Below are 11,156 nucleotides of genomic sequence, written 5' to 3' on the forward strand. Positions count from 1 at the left end.
CCACTGGACGTGATGGCCACAGTGAGACGCTCGGCTTGACTGGACGTCGTCACGGGCCTCACTTGCGTTCTTCTGAGCGGTGGGCCGGCGGTCTGCGTCCAGCGTGGTTCTGGGATGTTACTGAGACACAACATCCTGTTAAAATGTGTGGAATGTCAAGCGTGCTGAACGTCCTGAAAGGAGCACTAGAAACGAGTGGGCATGGCGCCAGGAGTCAGGTGACTAGGTCATGTGACCGTGCTAGCTGGCCTTTCAAACATCATGTCCTCCTCGCACCACAGCCACGATGAAGGAGCATGGAGTCCTGTCAGCAGACTCTAAATGTTCCTGCAGCTCCAGCGTCCACTCGCCACTTTTCTCTTTGAGTGACATTCACGTGAGAGAGAAGCACGACTGGCAGAGAGACCTTTACAGTTTTGGTGACATGGCCACTGCTGTTTGTCCGCGTTTGGCTCTGCTGGGATGGGTCCAGATGATGCCCCCTATTGTGCCCTATGCACTGTCATTTGAGAAAATCGGTGGATCTTCTTGATGGGCGTCGACATTTCACTCAACCTCCAAGGTGGCGTCACCCAAGTGTCTCCTCTTCTTACAGCAAACAGGAGGTGCCAGTTTGGCTCCAAACAAACGAGGATGATGGACTGAAGGGTCTCCTCCTGTTTGTCAGATCCGTATGAAAGACAGGAGCAGAATCATCAGGGTGGCAAAGGAGGCAAAGGGGCTTCAGCTAGTGTGCGTGCCCCCCCAATCGCCATGGCACATCCCCAAAAGTTAACTGCTGGCTTTGCCAGAGCGAGTGGCCCAGCAGTTGGCTGTTGTGCCGTCACAGTGGGCACTAGTTCCTGATCTACAGTGGGCACATCTGACGAATGTTGCGCATGTTTAACTCTAGAAATGTTGTGTGATTTTGAATTTAGTCCAAAAAAATTCTAATCAGAAATACAGTGTGTGGAAGAAGAGCGCCATTCAAAAATAATTGGGGTCTGTGGACATTCCAATCGGTCCCTGAGCTGCTGATAAGGACCCTCGGGTATCTCCGGGTGCCCTTTGTGTGGCTGTAGCACTGATGACGACCGACCGCCTGGATCACCGCTGTTAACGGACCCCGTTACTCACAGGGTGTGCCCAAGTGGCTCTCCAGAGAGATGCCATGGGTTCCATTTATTTATTCAGACCCCTTTCAGGCTCCTTAAACGGCCAGGAACAGATGACAACAGACTGGCGAAATCCCACCGGCCTGCCGACTCACTCAGCCTCACTGCTGGTCGCCTCCTTCAACATTCAAGGCTTCCATTTTGTGAAGTCCAAAGAACCCATCATGGGCTGCAATGGGAGGGGGGAAGCACACAACCCCGTAAAGTGCCACTAAAGAGCCCTCGTGTGTCTGCTGGAGGTGTACCCCCCAAATGCAGCAACTTTATTTTCACTGGCTTTTCTTAGGGTGGGCACTGTACACATTGGTATAAACTCCATTCAGGTCAGGATAGTGCTCGGCGTGAAAGGCGCTATATAAAACATACCTTGGAAGGGACAGTGCAGCCCCCGCTCTGTTACTCCAGATTGCCCGACATGCTGCCCGCGGCCCAGTCTGCGTTAAGCCTGTCAGTGCGGGCCCAGCTTGTCTCAGCCACAACGACCCGTAAATCACAAGTCAGGAATCTGAGGCGCCGTCCACAGTGGGCCTCTGGCCGAGGGGGGATGGACGAGGTGTGTAACGTTGGCACGTGCTGCAGTCCGGCACACCACACCTAGGGCTGGGGGGCGTCTTGTGACTTTAGGCAAAGCCAAAGATGAACAAATAATTGAAATAGGCTGCTAACAATAATCACATTGGCATGAATGTGCCAGTGCAGTGCAATGCATTCATTCTGGCATAACGGGCAAGAGAAACGCGAATAAGCACACGGCTAAAGATGAGGCCAACATGCCACCATTCTGAGCCTTAAACAAACAGCAGAGCCAATGAGGAGATGGCCAAGGCCTTTGATGTGCCAGCTTGTGGCATGCAGATGAGGTACACAAACACAAACTCTGCCAAGCTGGGACTGCATGTGGCTTTGTCCTGCATGTCTTGTCTTCAGTGAAGACCACCTGAGTCACATTTTGATCTTATTTATTAATAATTCTATATTAAATACCTGCAGTCTGGGGCCAAGTGCCTGTGGGCACCTGAGCCTGGTAATACATCGAGACCCCCTTCCAAAGCCCGCAGCGAGACAGAACTGCCCTGCAGAGACCTCAAGTGAAAGTCTGTTAGGCATCCATGTGCTGAAACAGGTCAATAGCAGGAAGATGCAGAATTTACACAGCAGTCATCTGCGTTGGGATTGGCGCGCCATATGTGAAGAGCTGGCAAAACCCTGGGCACATGATATGTTCACTCCTAAAACACGAATACCGTGAGACCTGTGATAACGTGCCATCCTGGCTAAAACCGAACTGGCAGAGCCCTGCTGGACTTCACAGCCCCTGTGCCTCTGGATTGGCAGACCAGAGTGGTGGTCCCCCTTTTTAAGAAGGGTGACCGGAGGATGTGCTCCAACTATAGGGGGATCACACTCCTCAGCCTCCCCGGTAAGGTCTATTCAGGGGTGCTGGAGAAGAGAGTTCGGGCAATAGTCGAATCTTGGATTCAAGAGGAACAATGCGGATTCCATCCTAGCTGTGGAACACTGGACCAGCTCTACACCCTGGCCAGGATCCTGGAGGGGGCATGGGAGTTTTCCCAACCAGTCCACATCTGTTTTGTGGATTTGGAGAAGGCATTCGACTGTGTCCCTCAAAGCATCCTGTGGGGTGTCCACCAAGAGTATGGGGTACAAGGCTCGTTGTTACGTGCCATTCAGTCCCAGTACAGGAGGAGTAGGAGTTTGGTCCGCATTGCCGGTAATAAGTTGGACTCGTTTCTTGTTGAGGTTGGACTCTGCCAGGGCTGCCCTTTGTCACAGAATTTCTAGGCTCAGCCAAGGAGCGGAGGGGGTCTTGTTCGGTGACCTCAGAATTTCATCTCTGCTATTTGCGGATGTCGTGGTTCTGTTGGCTTCATCAGACAGTGACCTCCAGCTCTCACTGGAGCGGTTCACAGCCGAGTGTGAAGCAGCGAGGATGAGAGTCAGCACCTCTAAATCTGAGGCCATGGTTCTCAGCTGGAAAAGGGTGGAATGCTCTCTCCGGGTTGGGATCACAGTACAGCCTCAAGTGGAGGAGTTTAAGTATCTCAGGGTCTTGTTCACAAGTGAGGGAAGAATGGAGCAGGAGGTCAACAGATGGATTGGTGCGGCATCCTCAGTAATGTGCGTTCTAAAACGGTCCGTTGTGAGAGAGAGCTGAGCCAAAAGGCGAGGCTGTCAATGTACCAGTCGATCTACGCTCCTACCCTCACCTATGGCCACGAACTTTGGGTAGTGACCGAAAGAGCAAGATCGTGGATACAAGCGGCCGAAATGAGTTTTCTCCGCAGGGTGGCTGGACTCTCCCTTAGAGATAGTGTGAGGATTTCAGTTATCCGGGAGAGACTCGGAGTAGAGTCACTGCTCCTCCACATTGAGAGGAGTCAATTGAGATGGTTCGGGGCATTTGGTTAGGATGCCCCCTGGACACCTCCCTGGGGGGGTGTTCCAGGCATGTCCCACTGGGAGAAGGCCACAGGGCAGACCCAGGACACGCTGGAGGGATTATATCTCCCGGCTGGGCTTAGAACACCTCGGGGTCCTCCAGAAGAGCTGAAGGAGGTGGCCTGGGAGAGGGAGGTCTGGGCTTCCCTGCTTAGGCTGCTGCCCCCCCGACCCGACTTCGGATAAGTGGTGGACAATGGATGGATGGACCTTAAATAAAATATTCATATGTTTCTCTCTCTCTTTCTCTCTTTTGTTAAATTGTCTATTAAAATTAATTAAATAACCAAAATTAAATTTTTTTAAAAGAACTAAATACTTCAATTAAGGTCAAAATTGAACCCCGTTCTTTTGTACACCACTCCGTACTTTCATTTGTATTGAAGGAGTGTGAATTGTGGACTCGCAACGGCAAACTGAGAACACGTGGAGGGGGAGGAGCTAATGCACGCGCTCTCTCTCTCTCTCTCTTTCTCCCCCCCTCTCTCTCTCTCTCTCTCTCTCTCTCTCTCTCTCTCTCCCCCTCTCTCTCTCTCTCTCCCCCCTCTCTCTCCCTCTCTCTCTTTCTCCCCCTCTCTCTCTCCCTCTCTTTCTCTCTCTCTCTCTCTCTTTCTCTCTCTCTCACTCTCTCTCTCACTCTCTCTCTCCCTCTCTTTCTCTCTCTCTCTCTCTCCCCCTCTCTCTCTCTCTCTCTCTCTCACTCTCTAAATATGCGCCTTACCTGTCTATGTGTGTGTAAAGAATGCTGATGAGATATGAAACCTAACCAGTAGCCAACTGAATAGTCAATCAGCGCCTCTTTGGGGTTCGCCTATTTGTAAATGTCACTCTGAAGGAGTCACCCTGCAGCCATGAGGCTCACCGCACGTCACTGCAGTGAAGGCGACACCTCCAGCGGGTCCGAATACAATTGGAAAAAAAAAACTAATAGTGAAAGAAAAGAAAAAGAGAGAAGAATAAAGAAGAGGCCCGCGGCTTCTGTTCCACTCATAAACTGAACTTCCAGGGATCCCAAAATCCTCAGCAGTGCACCCTGCAGCTTCAGCTTCTAAAACTCAGCTCGTTAAATATTAATGAGGCCCCCGGACTTTGAGCCCCCATAAACATCAGAACTATCCGCTGACGGTGACCGGCAGACTTGCTGCTTTACACGCCTGACGAGTCCATTCAAATTACAAACTAACGGTGCCGTTAAGGTGGGCGCTCTTCTTTATGAAGATCTGATAAACGTTCGTGAAATAAACGCAACGAGAATGAAAGAGACCCCCGCAGCTCCGTCAGCCTTTGCCCAGTCGTTCATCAAGGGACCCCCAAAATCTGACGTTCGCACGGTCGCCCACCAATATCGGCAGTCGCTGCCCTGCCTGTTCGTTTGGAGTTTTCGGTTTATTTTTATCTTTTTAACGATCGACTGGCGTTTGTGCTCGCAGGGCTCGTTGGCAAATTTTCCAGGGAGGGAGTTGGAGTGAAAAACAACTTCAGTGGGTCCGATCGAGGGACAGACGGAAAAAACGAAGATGGCATTAGGAAAGCAAACAGACTGACTGGCACAAGGCGGGCATCGCGTCACCAGGCCGGAATGGAGCGAGTAGGCCAACTCAGCCCGCCATTGCCAGGCCCCACGAGGGACCCCAGCAAGCCGAGAAACGCCCGAGTCCGGTGAAGGAAAAGCCAGGAGGGAAAAGAACGGGACACCTCGGGGGGGAGGATGGCGGCGTCACGGAATAAAAAAAACAAAGAACGACGGAGTGTCGAAGCGCTTCTCTTGCTCATTAATTAAACTCACGATGGTCACTGCGGTATTTATTTATTTATTTAACTTCTGTCAAAAAATAAATAAAGTTATCTTGTGCATGAACGACTTCATCGAACGAGCTCGTTTTTCTAAGAACGGTGAACTTAACGTAACGTGTTGAAGAACTCGAACGTCAGCTCTTTAGGTGACTTTGTGGATGTGGCGGCGCTGATTAAACGTCTTACATCGCCCTGTAATGTCGGCTGGGTATTCAGATTAGCACAAACTGTGGATTTCTACTAAGATTTATTTCGTATGAATGGTTTGCCGTGTATTTGTATTTGAAAAAAAATAAAGCCAACTCAGATCGGCGCTGTCTGTCTGTCTGTCTGTACTGAAGCCCTTGTGTTGACACGAACACGCGGTGAAGCTCCGCTTAGTAAAACGTTGGACTTCGTGAGGCCACTTTATAGTCTGCCCCGCTGGACATGCAATACGTGACGCGAATTTGAGGTCACCATTTGTGTCACACGGTGGGTTATAACAGAGCGGCCATTTCTATGGATACTTCATCTGTTTGATTTCTTTTTTGACCGGGAGGATATTAGCATATTTGGTTCTACATGTTTGTTGCTGGGTGTGACTCAATAAATTGTATTTAAATAAAAAAAGTCTTCATAATTATTGTATTTTATTCAAGAACACTGTGATAGCCTAATATAAGGCGTGCAAAACTGAAAAAAGTAAACTCCTGGGACATTTATTCTCACTCGTTAAAAAATACAAAATGGACTGAACATGAAATGGTGAACTATGACCGTGAATTGGTTCGTTTTAATCTGTGTGAACTGACCTTTAGGCTCGTTCTTGTGCGGTGTGCACTTGCACAGCACTGGTTCTATCTATCGGTTATATAGCGCCTTTCACATCCATGTCGCCATTTTTTTACACGGACGGTGGTCTCCATGTCCACCCATCTTCAGTCCACTCACTCCGACTCAACACCTTCTTTCGACTGTTTGCACGTCCAAGTCGTAAGGCAAGTCGTTTCTATGACGTCAGACTGTGGGACGTGAGGTAACAAACACCGCGCATGCGTGTATTTCACGCGCCCTGTTGTCAGTGTATGTTACGCACTGAATATTATTTGTTTGTTTGTTTGTATTTAAAAGTTGAGTTTTTTTCTATTTATTCATATATTATATTTCAGATTTAAGTTGTTCTTTTTCGTATCTTTTCATTCTCCCTCTGCATGCTGTCCTTGTTGAACTGTGTGTGTGTGACAAAGAAAGACATTGAGGTGAAGGGCATTTGATCTCGTCCCAGTAGTAAGCCCGCTGCCCTCCAAATACCCAAAGAGCAACGCAGAGATGTTTGGAACTCAAACGTTAAGTTCAATTCATTGTGTCTATAAAAGCTACAAGTGCAGACTTTATAAAGGGCTAAGTAACAGAATTAGCACGCATACGACATGTCAGCCCTAAACGACATCACAGCAACACTGGCACAGATTTGTTCGAGAAAGTCAAAGCAGCTTGAAACTGATGAAGATGAAGAGACCACAAATTCATCTTTGGGCTCTTAAAGAAAACTCAAAGAGAACCCCAAAGGCATCAGAGACGACCTGGCAGCGGACTGGCACACAAATCACAATCGGACCAGCGGTGTGAAATGTGAAGTGCCTGAAAATCCAAACGGGCCGCACGCGTGCTGATCAAAGCAAATGTGACATCCGAACAAATAAAGAAAAAGGTCAGTAACCGAAAATAATCAAAATGAAAAAATGTATAAAAATAAAATGTCAATAAATAAAGTTAAAGCAGCCATTTGTAGTCACGAGGAACTAATTGGCCATCCAGCCTCTGCCAGGGTGCCGTCGTTGTGCTTTTCAGTGACGGTGCCCAGCGCAGATGTCCGCTGCTATCAGCGGATTAACGGCTCGTTGGTGCCAACTGATCTGCCGGATGCCCAGTCGCCTCTCTGCTTTTGCAGATCCAGAGTTGAGGGGGCTGTTGAGGGTCTCCTGGACCAGAAGGGGGCGCCATAGCACAAGCAGAACCTGCGCTCCCGACATACCGGACATCAGAAGCCGAGCAAAGGAGACAAACTGGGGGGCTTAGGGACAGCCGCTGGGACTGAGACCATGAGGGGTGCGTGGATGTCGACTCAATGAGCGAAAAGGCGCAACATGAGGTTTACAAGAAAGGCCGCCGTCGGGCACAAGGTGGATACCACAGCAGGATGGGCACACCAGCGACATTAAACTGAGACGACACGAATAAGCAGCTGCGCATTTGAACCCAGGAGCTCTCACGACGTTCACTTTAAAGAGTCCCTTAAAGGGGGGCAGGAACCGAGGGTGGCATTCAGCTGGTACTCAGTGACTCGGGGGCTGTAGAGAGACAAGAGAACGCGTGGACGGGACGGGACGGGGCGCAGTCAGCCCTGAGTGCTCGAGGAAGTGTAGCGGGTGTCCAAAAATGCGACGTTTAGTTATTTGGAGCGTCACCAAATCCTGATGACATTCCCGATGTCACATGTGTTCCTCTTGTGCTCCTGTCGTGTTCCTGTTACGTCATCAGCGTGTGCCTTTCGCTGTGCCGTCATTTTAAATGCCTTGACTTCAGTTTGTATGCATGTGACAGTAATGGATATGTGATTGATCTTCGAAGTCACAATTGTTGTTTCGAGATGTTTTCAGCGATTTTCTATTCATTTGGCGCTCGACGGCCTTTCCTGGAGTTTGATTGTTAACAGGAGGAATTGCCTCAGGGTTAGGGCTTGAACGGTCATTTTGTATTTTCTCTGCTTGAACGTTTCAGTTCAGTCTGTTAATAAAAAGCATAAAGAATAAATCCAAATAAAGGAATCCATGGCGCTGTATTACCCCTTCGTGGCGGTTCGAGGGGCTCGTCGTTACAAATCCCAACGCAGAAGCTCCAAGACACCAGTTAGGAGCAAAGCTGTGAGACACACGAGCGGCCATAACAAGTCACTCCAGGCTGGGAAATTCCTGGCATTCCGGGCCGACTCCGTGTGGAATTGTGGGTGATTCCCATAAAAGACCAGATGGAGCGCCAGCTGGGGGTGATGGGCACAGTCCACAGGGGTTTAAGCACTGCACACCAAACCTTAATGAGCACAGCCATAGAGGGTAACCTGTGCCAACAGCTCTTGATATGCCAAGGTGCACATGGCAGAGATCAACATTGAGAATTTGGCATTTTGGGGGCCTTGGTGTCGCGAGTGCCAACTTTGTGCCTTCGAGTGTCCGTGTCTGTGACTCCTCAGTCAGGTCAGCTCAGTCCTCTTTAGTCCTAGAAGTTCACAACAGTACTTGCACCAGAGTCCCGTGTTGTGCACAGCCAGCAGCAAATCTGCCACTGACGCCTGGGCAACTCCGATGGATTCTGTTGGGCCAAAACGCTCACACGGCTCTCTGGTGCCCCCTGTTTGGGGCAATGACATGCAGAACTCTACTAAAACTCCCCTAGGATCAGGAGACCTGAGGCTCTGGGCTTCCATTTGGCCATCATCAACTGGGGTGCCACTTTGTCTGTCCAGGCACCAATGGGCAAAGCTGGCACAGCCCTGTAGCCTGCACTTCTGCACTCTGCTGCCTGGCCATTAGTGGTTCATGTGTGGAGGTGGTCTCTTTAATCCCACATTGGTCTTTTTCCCATCCCATTACATTCTGAAGACCATTTGCCCACCACACTGGTGTCACTCCTGTTGTCTTCTGTAAATCACATCTTGTGTTCTCACCCCTACTCTTGACTTACAGACCTTACCTGATGCGCTGATGTGATGGTGCCCAGTCAAAGGCAATGAGGGGTTAAGGTCTCGTTGTCGACCAACCGCCAGTTGCTCAGCCACATGATGTTGGAGTTCAGGGTGCCATCATAACACAGGCTGTGCCACTCATTTTGTATGCTTGTTGGATCCTTATTGTCACTTGTGCGGAGTCCAGTGAAGTTCTAACTGGCATTTGGTAATCAAATACGTAACACGTCACCAGTCACCTGCACCCTGATTAGTGAGAGGGGGATAGAAATACAGAAAGTAAAGGCACTATATAATAGATAGACAGACAGGCATGAAAGGTGTGATAGATAGATAGATAGATAGATAGATAGATAGATAGATAGATAGATAGATAGATAGATAGATAGATAGATAGATAGATAGATAGATAGATAGATAGATAGGCGCTATATGATCACACATTCACACGTTTAAGATTCCATTGCAATTCTTACTTGCCTGTGCTAATCAACATGTGACATGCCATCACTCACCCATGCCATGATCAGTGACAGGTATAGTAGAGTGGCTGACCAATTTGAAAAAAGAAATATTGGTGGGCCCCAGTGCCTGCCTGAGGAGGAAACAATGGAGGGCATCTCCAGTAATCAGAGGGGGCAATTCTGGGATTCCACCAGACTGGACATACTGACTATAACAGACTGGCACCACTGGGCACGTCTCAGTGACAGGATTGTAGTCACCTGACTGAAGACACTGAGGACATCTGACCAAAAGTTCCAGGGGTGTTGCAGACACCTGGCTAGGAGCACCAGAGACAGTTGAGGTGACCACATAAGATGAAAGATTTCAGACCCTCAAGGGGCTTGAGGGAGAGGTCAGCTGGAGGAGTTCAGGGGTCTGAGAAAAGACGCACGGGGCCGTACAGGAAAGGACATGAGAGCTGGCTTGTGGGTGGTGGGCTCAGGGCTGTCCCCCTGCAGGATGTCTGTTACTTGAGGGTCCCTGCGAGGTGCCACAGCTGAGTCATCTCTCCTGAATGTCATCAAAGTGCAATCTTGAACTTTATGCCATTAATGAAATCCCAAAGGATTTGTCCCCTGGTAGTCCATGCAGCGCTCATCCCCCAGCCCCACCCCAAAGCCCCCCGGCCAGCGCGTTGACCTGAAGTTGTTCAAAGTGGCGAGGCCTGCCCGGACAGGCGCTGTGTGACCATTAACAGCATGGAGGGTGTGGGCACAGTTTGACAGAAATCCACACGAAGCTCGGAGTTTGCTGTCCTGCATTGAGGTCGTGTTGAGTGTGCCAGGAGTCTGACGAGGCCGACAGCAGTGACCTGAGGGGTGACACGAAGGTCCAATCACAGGCCTGAGCAGTAACTCAAAGGAGAGAATTCCTCATCTGAACTTCATGTGACTTTTACGGCCCTCCTGAATGGGACAATCCATGATGTCTCACCAGACCGCTAAAGGGTTAAATGGCGTGAGTCTTCGCGAGTCGTTGACAAAAAGCGCCTTCGGAGTTTACTTCTGTTTAATAACAGCTGAGTGTTAAGAGGGAACGGGACGGGCTGCTTGGCTGTGGGCGCCATTGACAAGGAATGAGCAGAGAGCTGGGATTGTGAGCCTGCTGAGGTGAACGCCACGCCTGGAAAAGCCAAAGTGGAAAATAATGTGCTGGGATTCTGGCCAATGAGATGGGGGGGGGGGGGGGGGGGGGGGGGCTACAGAGTGTCGCGCTTGTTCAGGGTCCTCAACCTGACATTTACAGAGGGTCCTATTTAAGGCACCCTAACCCTAATGCTCGTCTGTGTAGTTAGTAGCTGAGAGGTCCAGGGGTCTCATCCGGGGGCTTCTTAGAGGTCCTCCAGGTCTCTGACTCAGTGGTTTTTTTCCAGACTGACAAAACTCTGAGTACTTCCCAGTTCTTCTCGTCTTCAGTCCTAACTGCACTTCCCCAGTGTCCTCCAGTGTGGGATTCACCATCTGCAGCATCTAATGAGGATTTTGAAGACCTGGACGAGGTCCCAACATTTATTTATT

The 11,156-nt window shown here is 49.8% G+C and overlaps 1 protein-coding gene across 1 annotated transcript in view; it reads right to left on the bottom strand.

The window, feature by feature from the left end:
* LOC114658628 (putative C->U-editing enzyme APOBEC-4) overlaps positions 1-11,156 on the bottom strand; it is a 131,474-nt gene that overhangs the window by 98,935 nt on the left and 21,383 nt on the right. The gene's annotated exons all lie outside the window — the stretch shown is intronic.

Source organism: Erpetoichthys calabaricus, chromosome 10, assembly GCF_900747795.2.
Source record: "Erpetoichthys calabaricus chromosome 10, fErpCal1.3, whole genome shotgun sequence".
In the NCBI taxonomy this organism is placed as follows: Eukaryota; Metazoa; Chordata; class Cladistia; order Polypteriformes; family Polypteridae; genus Erpetoichthys; species Erpetoichthys calabaricus.